The following is a 14,395-nucleotide window of genomic DNA, read 5'->3' as shown; positions in this document are numbered from 1 at the left end:
GAGCATTTAAACTGCTCCATCGCTCCTCGCTTCACTGCACGCGCCAATCCTCGACTGACGAAAATATCTGGCTGACAAAGCCCCGGAATATTGCCTTAAGGAAACACACTGACCGTTACCTGCAACGCTCTGCAAGGCTTAAAGAAGAGATAGTTAAAATAACAAAGTGACGTAGCATATTAACTACTCGGTGGACATCAGTGAATGTGAGGGAGCGTGTTGCCAAAGAACTCCCAGTCGCTCAAAGAAAGCTGAACCTCAAATCGATTAAGGTCATCGTGACTGTAGCGCCAAATGGGAATGGGCCCGCAACACGAGGCAGTTGAAGGAACGCTTGGGGTTGTTTGGGTAGCTTGGGGGAGGAGACCAGACAGCGAGGTCATCGGTCTCGTCGCATTAGGGAAGAATGGGGAAGGGAGTCGGCCGTGCCCTTTCGAAGGAACCATCCAGGTATTTGCCTGCAGCGATTTAGGAAAATCACGGGGAACCTAAATCAGGATGACCGGACGCAGGATTGAACCGCCGTCCTTCCGAATGCTAACCACTGCACCACCTTGCTCGGTGAAGGAACGACAAAAGGCAGTCCTTCTCAGTGAGTGAGCAGTTACGGTGCACCGTGAGGGTTTTCTTCATTATACCACACACTGAAGCACCAAAGAAGCTGGTATAGGCATGCGTATTCAAATATAGAGGTATGTAAACAGGCAGAATACGGCGCTGCGGTCGGCAACGTCTAAATAGACAAGTGTCTGGAGCAGTTGTTAGATCGCTTACTGCTGCTACAATGAAAGCTTATCAAGATTTAAGTGAGTTTGACAGTGGTGTTATAGTCGGCGCACGAGTGATGGGGCACAACATCTCCGAGGTAGAGATGAAGTGGAGATTTTCCCGGACGACCATTTCACGAGTGTGCCGTGAATATCCGGAATCTGGTAAAACATCACCATCATCGTTGCGGCCGGAAGAAGATCTTGCAACAACGAGACCAACGACGACAGAACAGAATTGTTGAACGTCTCCGCAAATTGCTGTAGATTTCAATGCTGTGCCATCAACAAGTGTCAGCGTGCGAACCATTCAGCGAAACGGCATCGATATGGGCTCTTGGAGGCGAAGGCCCACTTACGTACCTTTGATTCCCGACACAAAGCTTTACGCCTCGCCTGGGCACGTCAATACCGACATTGGACTGTTGAGAGAAAACATGTTGCCTGGTCGGACGCGTCTCGTTTCAAATTGTATCGAGTGGATGGAGGTGTATGGAGACAACCTCATGAATACATGGACCCTGCATGTCACCAGGGCACTGTTCAAGCTGATGGACGCTCTTTAATAGTGTGGGGCGTGTGCAGTTGGTGTGATACGTCTAGGTACGACTCTGACAGATGACTCGTACATAAGTATCCTGTCTCATCAACTGCATCCATTCATGTCCATTGTGCATTCCGACGGATATGGGAAATTTCAACGACACCTCAAAAGTCCTGAATTGCTACAGAGTAGCTCCAGGAATACTCTTCTGACTTTAAACATTTTTCGCTGTCCACCAAAGTCCCCAGACATGAACATTATTGAACATATCTGTGATATCTTGCAAGTTACTGTTCAGAGATCTCCACTCCCTCGTACACTTACAGATTTATGGGTAGCCCTGCAGTGTTCATGGTGTCGATTCCCTCCAGTACTAATTTAGACATTAGTCGGGTCCATGCCACATCGTGTTGCGGCACTTCTGTGTGCTAGCGGGAGCCCTTCACGATATTAGGCAGGTATACCAGTTTCTTTGGCTCTTCAGAGTAGTTAAAGTAACAAGGCAACACTGCATATTAACTACTAGGTGGAAATGAATGAAAGTGCGGGAGCGTGTTGCCAAAGGTATCTCAGACGTGTACTGAAATCTGGACGTGAAATCGCGTGAAGTCAGCGTATCTATAGCGCCAAATGAGACTGCCCCGCAACACGAGGCAGTTGAAGGAACGTCAAAAGGCAGTGCTTCTGAGTCAGTGAGCAGTTATGGTGCACTGTGGTGGCGTTCTTCATTATACAGTAGAACAGGGTTAACATCTGGATGACTTTACACTGGGAAGCCTCACAAAGAAATTGGAAAACGGATGAAGTTTGACGAGTAGACCAGGAATTTGGCTTTGCTCACAGCATTGGTTGACGTTCCGAAACGCAGAAGAGGTGGTGGTCTACCATTGTCATCTACAGCAGCAGACGTCCGCTACGCTGTGCAACGAGCAACAGGGGACCCACGTCAAAGGGCGAGTCGCATTACAACCACGTTTGTCCGCACTGAAAGATACGCAGGCGCGCGATCCACAATGGCACGGCGAATGCACCACTGGTCTCTTTGTCCGATGACCAATAGGTTTTGTACCGTCAGTGGGTTTGTGTGCTCTTCATGAATGAAATGGAGGCTTTTGCTTAAATTCCCCATGGAATCTTGCTCTTTCACTTCTCAAATATCAGAGGGACGTAGTTGATGCTACCTCATCAGTTGGTTATTAGTATTCACAGTTCATTATCACGAACTGCGACATAATCGCGTGTACAAACAGTGATCCAATACTGTAAAATGCTTTTTTATTCCAGTCTCTGATCACAAATGAATTCTTTAGACGATGACCCGTTTCACTCTGCAATGACCATCCTCAGATCTTTTTTACACCATGTCCTAAAGTGATACGGCCATAATGGCATCGTCAAAACATATAAATATAAACAGCATAGCATCGTCACATAAAAATATGGTGTAGAATAGGCCACATCGTCCACATAGTTGGCAATAATCACTATGCGGACGATGTGGCCTATTATACACCATATTTTAAATCTATGTGACGATGCTATGCTGATTATATTTATATGTTTTGACGATGCCTTTATGGCCGTATCACTTTAGGAAATGGTGTAAAAAAGATCTGAGAATGGTCATTGCAGAGTGAAACGGGTCATCGTCTAAAGAATTCATTTATGATCAGAGACTGGAATAAAAAAGCATTTTACAGTTGATTATTCCTGACGTTGGCCATCATTGGCGTGTGGTTAAACCAAACGAAATTTCGGCGGATGTCGAAGACGTCACCCAGCTGCATTTGCGCAAGTTATCTGAACACTGTATATGCAGGGAGAAACTCGGGTTCGGGATGTTAGGCTTGTTTGTATTCAGAACTGCGACCATCGCCGCCCATCACGAAACTTGCACTTTGATTTTCTGCTTCTAGCCGTGCTGTTATTAGACTGCTGCTTGTTACTCCATCTGTCAGGCATCATATGCAAACAGTAGTGACTGTTGTAAGATAGGGAAGTAATTTCCAGAGCAAAAATTATTAGTGAAGGTTTTATACAAACGTCTAGTCCAGCCTTATCTGAATACGAATCTACTTGAGATCAGTATCAGGCAGATCATCACAACTACATCACTTTGGATAATATTATATGTAGCAAATGTTAAAAATTCGTGCTTCCGTTTCATTTAATTTACTTTTACTCGGTAAAATATTGGGATGATTAAGTACCCGAAGTAGATGTAGCTAATAAACGATGAAATGTAAGCGGCTATCAAAAAGATTCCGTCTGAGAGCGTTGGTGCAATGTACATGCAACGCAGCGAGACTCTGATGTGGGTATATAATCACCGACATGTAGGCAAGGGATTAGTGTGGCATTTGTGCATTTCCGACGTGCGGGTGCGGGAGATGCTGAAACGTGAACAGTAGCAACGTTATTACCAAAAGCGTCTCAAAATGACCAATGTGCCGTTACTCTTTTACTATTTCATTGGCTGACCAAGGACAAACAACGGCAGACATCGCTCGGAGAAATGCACGTGTATGGGGCAACATGTCCACCGTCATGGATTGGTACGACAAGGGACGCTGCTGTTTAACGACAACACACGTCCCCACATCGCAAATGTTGAAAAGCGGAAGTTACGGTAACTCAAGTTGAAGACGAGCATACACCCGATGGACCTACCTTTACACAAGCGATTATCGCGCCTTTGGTACCTCAAGAAAAAAAAAAGCCTTGAAGAGGACACGATCCGTATCGGACGACGATGCGCAGCAGGCAGTTACGAACTTCTCCACGCAGCAGGGCACGGTGTTTTACCAAATGGGTATCTCCAATCTGGTGCGTCGGTGGAATTATTGCCTCAGTGCTCACGGCGATTTGGCCTGATTGGCGTTCCCATTCTTGATTGTACTGCCTTAGAACGACAATTGTTTGGTCGCCGTTTGTATTATCAGACAATCGCTCTTCGAACAAAATTGCATGTTGTATCGAACTTTCAGTTCTTTAACTATTTCTGTTTCAGCAATACTTATGATAGAGTGAAAAGTTTGATTTTATCCATTGTCATTAGAGAGCATTATAGCTGTTTTCGTAAATTACGCAGTAGTAAATACTGCACCAACCAGGAGTTTTTTTTAGAAATGATTTCTTTGTACCGTTTCTGGTTTTGGGCCTGGGCACATCGTCAGACGGCAGCATTGATTTCTTGGCAGTTTCTACATTTTTGTCTTCTTGAAAAACTCTCGTTTTCACATCGTAGACTGCGATTTGATTCAAGACTTTCTTGCAAATAGAACTCAACACGTTCCTCTTAAGGGGATTAAATCGAAAGATATAAAGGTAATATCCGGACTACCACAGGGAAGTGTGAGAGGACCTTTGCTGATCACAATAGATATATAAATGATCTAGGAGAAAACGTCGGATGCTCTTTAAGGCTATTCGCAGATGATGCGATTGTCTATACCAAAGTAGCAACGCCAGAAGATAGTAAGAATTTGCAGAACGACATGCAGAGGATTGATGAATGTTGCAGACACTGGCAGTTGACACTGAACGTAAATAGATGTGACATACTGCTCATTCATACGAAAAGAAATCCACTACTGTACAGCTACACTATTGATGATAAACATCTGGATACAGAGTCTGCCGTAAAGTATCTAGGCGTAACTATCCAGAGCAACCCTAAGTGGAATGACCATATAAAACAGATAGTGGGAAAAGCAGACACAAGACTCAGATTCATCGGAAGAACCTTAAGGAAATGTAACTCATCCACGAAAGAAGTGGCTTATAAGGCGATTGTTCGTCCCATTATTGAGTATTGTTCATCTATCTGGGATCACTATCAGGTAGGGCTGATAGAGGAGATATACACTCCTGGAAATGGAAAAAAGAACACATTGACACCGGTGTGTCAGACCCACCATACTTGCTCCGGACACTGCGAGAGGGCTGTACAAGCAATGATCACACGCACGGCACAGCGGACACACCAGGAAGCGCGGTGTTGGCCGTCGAATGGCGCTAGCTGCGCAGCATTTGTGCACCGCCGCCGTCAGTGTCAGCCAGTTTGCCGTGGCACACGGAGCTCCATCGCAGTCTTTAACACTGGTAGCATGCCGCGACAGTGTGGACGTGAACCGTATGTGCAGTTGACGGACTTTGAGCGAGGGCGTATAGTGGGCATGCGGGAGGCCGGGTGGACGTACCGCCGAATTGCTCAACACGTGGGGCGTGAGGTCTCCACAGTACATCGATGTTGTCGCCAGTGGTCGGCGGAAGGTGCACGTGCCCGTCGACCTGGGACCGGACCGAAGCGACGCACGGATGCACGCCAAGACCGTAGGATCCTACGCAGTGCCGTAGGGGACCGCACCGCCACTTCCCAGCAAATTAGGGACACGGTTGCTCCTGGGGTATCGGCGAGGACCATTCGCAACCGTCTCCATGAAGCTGGGCTACGGTCCCGCACACCGTTAGGCCGTCTTCCGCTCACGCCCCAACATCATGCAGCCCGCCTCCAGTGGTGTCGCGACAGGCGTGAATGGAGGGACGAATGGAGACGTGTCGTCTTCAGCGATGAGAGTCGCTTCTGCGTTGGTGCCAATGATGGTCGTATGCGTGTTTGGCGCCGTGCAGGTGAGCGCCACAATCAGGACTGCATGCGACCGAGGCACACAGGGCCAACACCCGGCATCATGGTGTGGGGAGCGATCTCCTACACTGGCCGTACACCACTGGTGATCGTCGAGGGGACACTGAATAGTGCACGGTACATCAAACCGTCATCGAACCCATCGTTCTACCATTCCTAGACCGGCAAGGGAACTTGCTGTTCCAACAGGACAATGCACGTCCGCATGTATCCCGTGCCACCCAACGTACTCTAGAAGGTGTACGTCAACTACCCTGGCCAGCAAGATCTCAGGATCTGTCCCCCATTGAGCATGTTTGGGACTGGATGAAGCGTCGTCTCACGCGGTCTGCACGTCCAGCACGAACGCTGGTCCAACTGAGGTGCCAGGTGGAAATGGCATGGCAAGCCGTTCCACAGGGCTACATCCAGCATCTCTACGATCGTCTCCATGGGAGAATAGCAGCCTGCATTGCTGCGAAAGGTGGATATACACTGTACTAGTGCCGACATTGTGCATGCTCTGTTGCCTGTGTCTATGTGCCTGTGGTTCTGTCAGTGTGATCATGTAATGTATCTGACCCCAGGAATGTGTCAATAAAGTTTCTCCTTCCTGGGACAATGAATTCACGGTGTTCTTATTTCAATTTCCAGGAGCGTATTACTTCCCTCCCTCATACTTCTCGCGTATTGGCCACGAGGAGAAAAGTCGAGAAATTAGAGCCCATACAGAGGCTTACCGACAATCATTCTTCCCACGCACTATTCTCGAGTGGAACAAGGTTGGAGGGATCAGTTGGTGGTACTGAAAGTACCCTCCGCCACACACCATTACGTGGTTTGTGGCGTATGATGTAGATGTAGATGAGATTTCATTCTCTTCTTCGATCCATGCTGCTCCATGAGGCGAACAAACCACAAGGATTAGTTTTTGTTTTAGTTTCTCCTTTTCAATCGATGTTATTCCTTGAATGAACTAAATACAAGGTTTAGTTTAGTCCATGGATCAGAATGGACTGAAAAAGAGAACAAACCTGTCTCTTGTAATGTGTAAGAAAGAGCTTTTTATGAGGACATAAACATAAAACCTGCTAAGAAATCAGCGCTATCTTTTGAAGATAGGTTCAGTCGCGAAGTTAGTAACATTACAATAAAATCATTTCTATAAAAATAGTGGCTGGTTGCATTATTTCCCACAGCGTAATTAGTGAAAAGCTTGTTGTGACATTTCCAACTGTCTGAAAAAGCTCTCTGCAATTAAACTTGAGCTTTAGATATAACTGGTAGAAGCATACGTTGTGTGGACATTCTGTATACAGAGGATACAATCCGTACCTCTTCCTCCTTCTCATTGTCAATAGTCACAGTTTTGCCGTTTTCATTTCACCCCTCCGAAAATAACGCATTCAGCTTGCTATTTGAACACCGGACTCCCAGCATCGAGAAACCTTCTCAAGGTGTGTGAGGTATGCATATTAGTTTGGTCACTCTGTAAATTCTGTGCCTGATATTCATAGCTCATGCAGACCAAAACCATGAAGGCGAGTACTCTTTGACAATTGCTACAATATCTGCGACTTTTGCATCGCCTCTGCCTGAAAGGGCTATCAAAGCTACTCGCATTCAATTTTGAGTAGCAGATATATTGCCCGCATCTCGTGGTCGTGCGGTAGCGTTCTCGCTTCCCACGCCCGGGTTCCCGGGTTCGATTCCCGGCGGGGTCAGGGATTTTCTCTGCCTCGTGATGGCTGGGTGTTGTGTGATGTCCTTAGGTTAGTTAGGTTTAAGTAGTTCTAAGTTCTAGGGGACTGATGACCATAGATGTTAAGTCCCATAGTGCTCAGAGCCATTTCAACCAAGCAGATATATTTTGAAGGATTGTCAGTTTATTTTCTTTATAAGTGTGATACGAGTACGATGCTGTTGTAGTATGAATATTTTTGATGTTTTTATGGAGAGAGAAGCTAAGGAGATTATTTGTGAGTTATTTTCGAATGTTGAGGGATGGAGGTAAGCATGTAAGCGAGTAGGACTCTTTTGTGTTATTGAGATTATAGTAACGAATTTCAGATGGGATTGTTATATGGAATGCTGTGATAGGAAAATGAGATTCCCCTTGCATATTCCTTGAAGTCACGGCATGTAGATACTACTGTGATCATTCAGTTGATTTTTAAGGCATTACTTTTGAATATGGAGTTTCATTTGAATTTTGTCAAAATCCATTTCTTATCAGTTAAAATTCCTACCCTTCATTCCGTTTGTTATGTACGTACGCACATAGCACTTTGTGGTACGACGTTTTCAGGAGTTGCTATTAACGCTAATTTCCTGCTTTATGCTGTGCGCTGCTTTTAAGAAATCTGTAAATACTGTTTTCTAGGACACGAGGCAAGTGAAAACACAGTTCAAGGCAGGAATTTGTTTGTAAGTTTAGTTGCGCATTTACTTCAGAAGTCAGGTTACATTGAGGGTAGCATTTCGTTTTTATAGAAGAATTTAGTTTCAATTTTTATAAAACGTTGAACAAATCATATTAAGTATTTACATAATTCAGTATAGTCAGAGTTCTGCACAGTACACGACTTTAGGTTAGGAATTAGTTTGTTTGGTAACCGTTTTTAAGAAGTTTTGGTAGACATTTTTAGGAAGATTCACTCAGATACAAGCAGGGATTGCGTGCCAGCAGCGAAAACATACCCTTGGCAACATTCTTTCCAGCAGGCACAGATGCTGGGTGTGATTCAAAAGGGTGGTGGTAGGGGCGTCAACCTCGTGTTCCAACTAAACAGAGATGCCTCCTAAAGGTATTCCCTAATCACGGCCGAGCTCTAACCCCTCGCAATTTTGGGGATGAAATGCACGGGGAGAATGAAACCACGTTAATGTTTTCAATAGGGTACTGAAGCACAGATTAGGATCTAAATACGTGAATTCGCCCCCAAGGAACAACCAAGAAACAGACAGAAGTATTTTCTAAAATTAGGACTGCAACCAAATCTTCAGGTTTGTGCATCACAACACTAACTTTTCCTTGTGATGTCGACTACAGAAGATCAGTATACTCCATTAGCTAAAGATGCATATCAAGCGCTGCATAACATCTACATCTGGGGCACGAAATCCGGACCCAGTCTCAGGTTGCCTTTCTAATGACTTTCAGGAAAAACAAAAATCTGGTTTTCAATATGTCATCTAAATAGAGACCGAACTCAAAAATTAAAAATGCTGATGTAATCTACTCATTAACAGACATAGCCTTAGTGAAATGGCCGGCCGGGGTGGCTGAGCGGTTCTAGGTGCTACAATATGAAACCGCGCGACCGCTACGATCGCAGGTTCGAATCCTGCCTCGGGCATGGATGTGTGTGATGTCCTTAGTTAGGTTTAAGTAGTTCTGAGGGACTGATGACCTCAGAAGTTAAGTCTCATAGTGCTCAGAGCCATTTGAACCATTTCTTATGTGAAATGTTCAAGGCAGTAAGATAAATATTACAGTTAAAAAATTTGCATTTGTCTGCAGACAGCGGAATTTACTACGTGCAGATACCCAAACTGTGTTCATCCTGTGTTTGAGAATGAGACCAGTTATTGACTTGCAACAACCTTTACACATAATTTCAAACTTTTGAAAAATATTTTATCGCTGTCAGTGATCCCTCCCCTCGCCCCTCCCCACCCCGTCCCCTCCACACAGACACACAAAAGTGATGAAAGGAAAAATGTTTATCGTTTACTACATTTTCGCTGTTCATAAAGTAAAACCGCCGCATCAGGCGTGACGTTTAAATTTATCATTTCTTTGCTACAAACTGTATTCGCAACGCATTTTGCGGACAATATCCACATATACCACTGAATTTGCCTGCAAAATTATATGAACTGATAACAAACATTTCAGCTGATATGATGTCAGAAATACTGAGATGTGCGAAAAACCAACTTTCTCTTTAAACGAAGTGCAAATTACCCAGAATATACTCACCTAGTGCTTGATAACGAGAGCAGTTAGCGACTTCCAACGAACTTAAGACCTAATTTCAAATCTTACGTTTCTCGCCGACACCCCCGCACCTCCACCCTCAACGCCCCTCAATATGATGGAAGGAAAAATGTTCATCTCTTGCTACATTTTCGTTGTTCATGCAGTAAAATTGCGACATGAAGCATGATGTTGTAAAATATTACTGGTTTTTTATTATCTGTTTCTTAAACGCATTTTAGATACAGTCTTCACTCATACCACTGACTGTAAATGGAAAATTTATACGTTTCTATGACACATAGTTCAACAGATATGATGTTTCTAAAAGTTGAGATGCGTGAAAAACTAGCTTTCGGTTGAAACGGAATTCAGATTTCCCAGAATATAGTCATCCAGTGTTTGAGGATAAGAGCACTTAACGACTTTAAATAAATATTAAACATAATTTCAAAGTTTTTGTAAACTTTTTTATCACACTAACTCGTTTGTAAAGTAGACTAATCAAAAGGCTGAAGCTGTTTTATGCAACTGTGAGCTATACATGACGGTGCTTGATGAAGACGCTTTACGCCGTTCGGTTATGCAACACTTCGCACACAGCAGTTGCGCGATGTATCTATATACACGAGGAACACTTGCTCTGTTAGCGCGGCCACTGCCGCCTTTCGCTTTCACTTAGCGCTCCCCCAATAGCTTAAAGAGAGTATTTAACAAATACGACAATTGTTTTCTGTATTCCTGTCGAAGGCAGCCTTTCCAACTGAGCAGCTGGTGTTGTAGCGACAGGTACACCAGTTTAGTTACGTAATTGAGGTAATTGTGGCTATCGTGTAAAAAGACAGGATAGCGATCGCACCGATTACTTCACCTTTCTAAAACAAACGGCTGCAAGTTACAAGCGAACTGTGGATGCAGCACCTACCTGCCGAACGGGCATCCGCTGTCGATATTCCCGTCGCCGCTGAGGCAGCTGGCTTTAGTTACGCTCGCACCCAGCGGAGCGTGGCGAAACCTCGTCTCCGCCACCGTGTGATTGCCGCTGTTCGCTCTTCCGCCTGCGGGGTCAACAGCACGGGTCGCCGAGTTGCCCAAGCCCAGGAAGGCGGTGAGACAAATCATGCCGTCCGCGGCTATATTTCTGCTTCGTCTTGACGGCGGCGGCGGCCGTGGGGGGCGGTTTCGAAAGATCCGTAGGTCACTGCCACGGTCGTGGCTTTAATTGCCACCCGCCTCCCACATGCAGAGATGCGTGCCGCGGCCCACGCACCTACGCGGAGTTGTGTTGCGTAATCACGGCCGCCAGACTACCACTGCGCGCCGCGTTCGGTCTGGATCGCGTTTCCGGTAAAGAGCCTTAAGCTATGTCGTCTACACGTTTCCCTCCCTCTTTGCAACTTCGTTCAGCCAACTGACACTTTTATCAACACAATCTGTGTGCTTTGTTGTATGTTTACATCCGTCATCATTTTCCCCTTCAAGAAAATAGTGAAAATATCCCGATAAGTCCAGTCTCCAGTATATGTAGGCATTTGTTCTATTCCAACATATTTATCATTTTAGCACAACAAATAAGTTATATAATATGCACAAATAAAATTTACGATTAAAATTTACTTACCACAACAAATAAAGCGAATAAAGTCCACTGATTTTTATCACACAAGAAATAATTTGTAAAATATAACCATGTATATGCAACTGTCCTCCTCTCGCCTCTATGGCGGCTTCGGACGCTTTCAGTGGGGAGAATATCTGGTGAGCAGACAGTCTATTCATCCTTAAGAGCCGAAACCAGAATAGATGGTAATGTTGGACACTTGCGTCGGAGCGAAATCAATGTTTTAACTCATGCCAAAAGTGTTCTGTTGGGCCCAGACCGAGACTGTGGGCAGGCTAGTCGATTCCAGGAATGTAATTGCTCACAACCCAGTGCTTCTATTCTACTTTATGAGATGCTGGTACAAACGACCATCGTCTCCTAACTGTTCCTCTACTGTATGCAGTACTGAATGCCGTAAAATTTGTTCATATTCTTCGTCTTCGCAAGGGCAATAAGAGGACCATAGCCTAACAAAAAAAGACCCTTCCACCTCGTAACCTTCTCCCAATTTCAACGTTGGCACTATTCAGGAAGACATTTGACGTTCCGCAGGCGTTCGCTAAACCCAAATCCTTCGGTGGGATTTCCATAAGGTATAGCGTGATTCATCACTCCAGGTCGTTCGTCTCCAGTCTCCACTGTCCCGTGGTGTGGCTCTTTACATCATGTCAAGCGTCGCTTGATACTGTCCACAGATATATGTGGCTTCTGATGAGTTTCTCGACCGTTGTACCCCATTCTTTTCAACTCCCTACACACAGTCATTATGCTAGCTGGACTGCTGGTGGCACTCTGGAACTAATGAGTCACTCCTCCCGCTAAATTCGTGCTATTTTTTACAGCCATCTACATCTACATCCATACTCCGAAAGCCACCTGATGGTGTTTGGAGGAGGGTACTTTGAGAACTCTATCGGTTCTCCTTTCTATTCCAGTCTCGTATTGTTCGTGGAAAGAAAGATTGTCGGTATGTCTCTGTGTGGGCTCCAATCTACCTGATTTTATCCTCATGGTCTCTTCGAGAGATATACGTAGCAGGGAGCAATATACTGCTTGACTCCTCCGTGAAGGCATGTTCTCGAAAGTTCAACAAAAGCCCGTACCGAGCTACTGAGCGTCTCTCCTGCAGAGTCTTCCACTGGAGGTTATCTATCATCTCCGTAACGCTTTGGGGATTACTAAATGATCCTGTAACGAAGCGCGCTGCTCTCCGTTGTATCTTCTCTATCTCTTCTATCACCCCTATCTGGTACGGGTCCCACATTGGTGAGCAACATTCTAGCAGTGGGCGAACAAGTGTACTGTAACCTACTTCCTTTGCTTTCGGATTGCATTTCCTTAGGATTCTTCCAATGAATCTCAGTCTGGCATCTGATTTACCGACGATCAACTTTATATGATTATTCCATTTTAAATCACTCCTAATGTCTACTCCCAGATAATTTATGGAATTAACTGCTTCCAGTTGTTGACCTGCTATATTGTAGCTGAATGATAAAGGATCTTTCTTTCTGTGTATTCGCAGCACATTACACTTGTCTACATTGAGATTCAATTGACATTCTCTGCACCATGCGTCAATTCGTTGCAGGTCCTCTTGCATTTCAGTACAATTTTCCATCGTTACAACCTCTCGATGTACCACAGCATCATCCGCAAAAAGCCTCAGTGAACTTTCGATGTTATCCACAAACCACGACACTCCCCTGCGGCACTCCTGAAATCACTCTTTCTTCGGAAGACTTCTCTCCATTGAGAATGACATACTGCGTTCTGTTATCTAGGAACTCCTCAATCTAATCACACAATTGGTCTGATAGTCCATATGCTCTTATTTTGTTCACTAAACGACTGTGGGGAACTGTATCGAACGCCTTGCGGAAGTCAAGAAACACGGCATCTACCTGGGAACCCGTGTTTATGGCCATCTGAGTCTCGTGGACGAATAGCGCGAGCTGGGTTTCACACTACCGTCTTTTTCGAAACACATGCATATTGGTACAGAGTAGATTTCCAGTCTCCGGAAAAGTCATTATACTCGAACATAATACGTGTTCCAAAATTCTACAACTGATCGACGTTAGAGATATAGGTCTACAGATCTGCACATCTGTTCGACGTCCCTTCTTGAAAACGGGGATGACCTGTACCCTTTTCCAATCCTTTGGAACGCTACGCTCTTCTAGTGACCTACGGTACACCGCTGCAAGAAGGGGGGCAAGTTCCTTCGCGTACTCTGTGTAAAATCGAACTGGTGTCCCATAAAGTCGAGCGGCCTTTCCTCTTTTGAGCGATTTTATTTGTTTCTCTATCCCTCTGTCGTCTATTTCGATATCTACCATTTTGTCATCTCTGCGACAATCAAGAGAAGGAACTACAGTGCAGTCTTCCTCTGTGAAACAGCTTTGGAAAAAGACATTTAGTATTTCGGCCTTTAGTCTGTCATCCTCTGTTTCAGTACCATTTTGATCACAGAGTGTCTGGACATTTTGTTTTGATCCGCCTATCGCTTTGACATAAGACCAAAATTGCTTAGGATTTTCTGCCAAGTCAGTACACAGAACTTTACTTTCGAATTCTTTGAATTCCTCTCGCATAGCCCTCCTCACACTATATTTCGCTTCGCGTAATTTTTGTTTGTCTGCAAGGCGTTGGCTATATTTATGTTTGCTGTGAAGTTCCCTTTGCTTCCGCAGCAGTTTTCTAACTCGGTTGTTGTACCACGGTGGCTCTTTACCCTCTCTTACGATCTTTCTTGGCACATACTCATCTAATGCATATTGTACGATGATTTTGAACTTTAGCCACTGATCCTCAACGCTATCTGTAGTTGAGACAAAACTGTTGTGTTGAGCCGTCAAGTAATCTGAAA

At 44.9% G+C, this 14,395-nt stretch overlaps 1 protein-coding gene across 1 annotated transcript in view; it reads right to left on the bottom strand.

Annotated features, from left to right (window-relative positions):
* LOC126418978 (cuticle protein 10.9-like) overlaps positions 1 to 14,395 on the bottom strand; it is a 191,265-nt gene that overhangs the window by 13,634 nt on the left and 163,236 nt on the right. The window lies entirely within an intron of this gene.

This window comes from Schistocerca serialis, chromosome 9 (genome assembly GCF_023864345.2).
Source record: "Schistocerca serialis cubense isolate TAMUIC-IGC-003099 chromosome 9, iqSchSeri2.2, whole genome shotgun sequence".
NCBI classification, from domain to species: domain Eukaryota; kingdom Metazoa; phylum Arthropoda; class Insecta; order Orthoptera; family Acrididae; genus Schistocerca; species Schistocerca serialis.
This window is presented reverse-complemented; position numbering and strand designations above follow the sequence as displayed.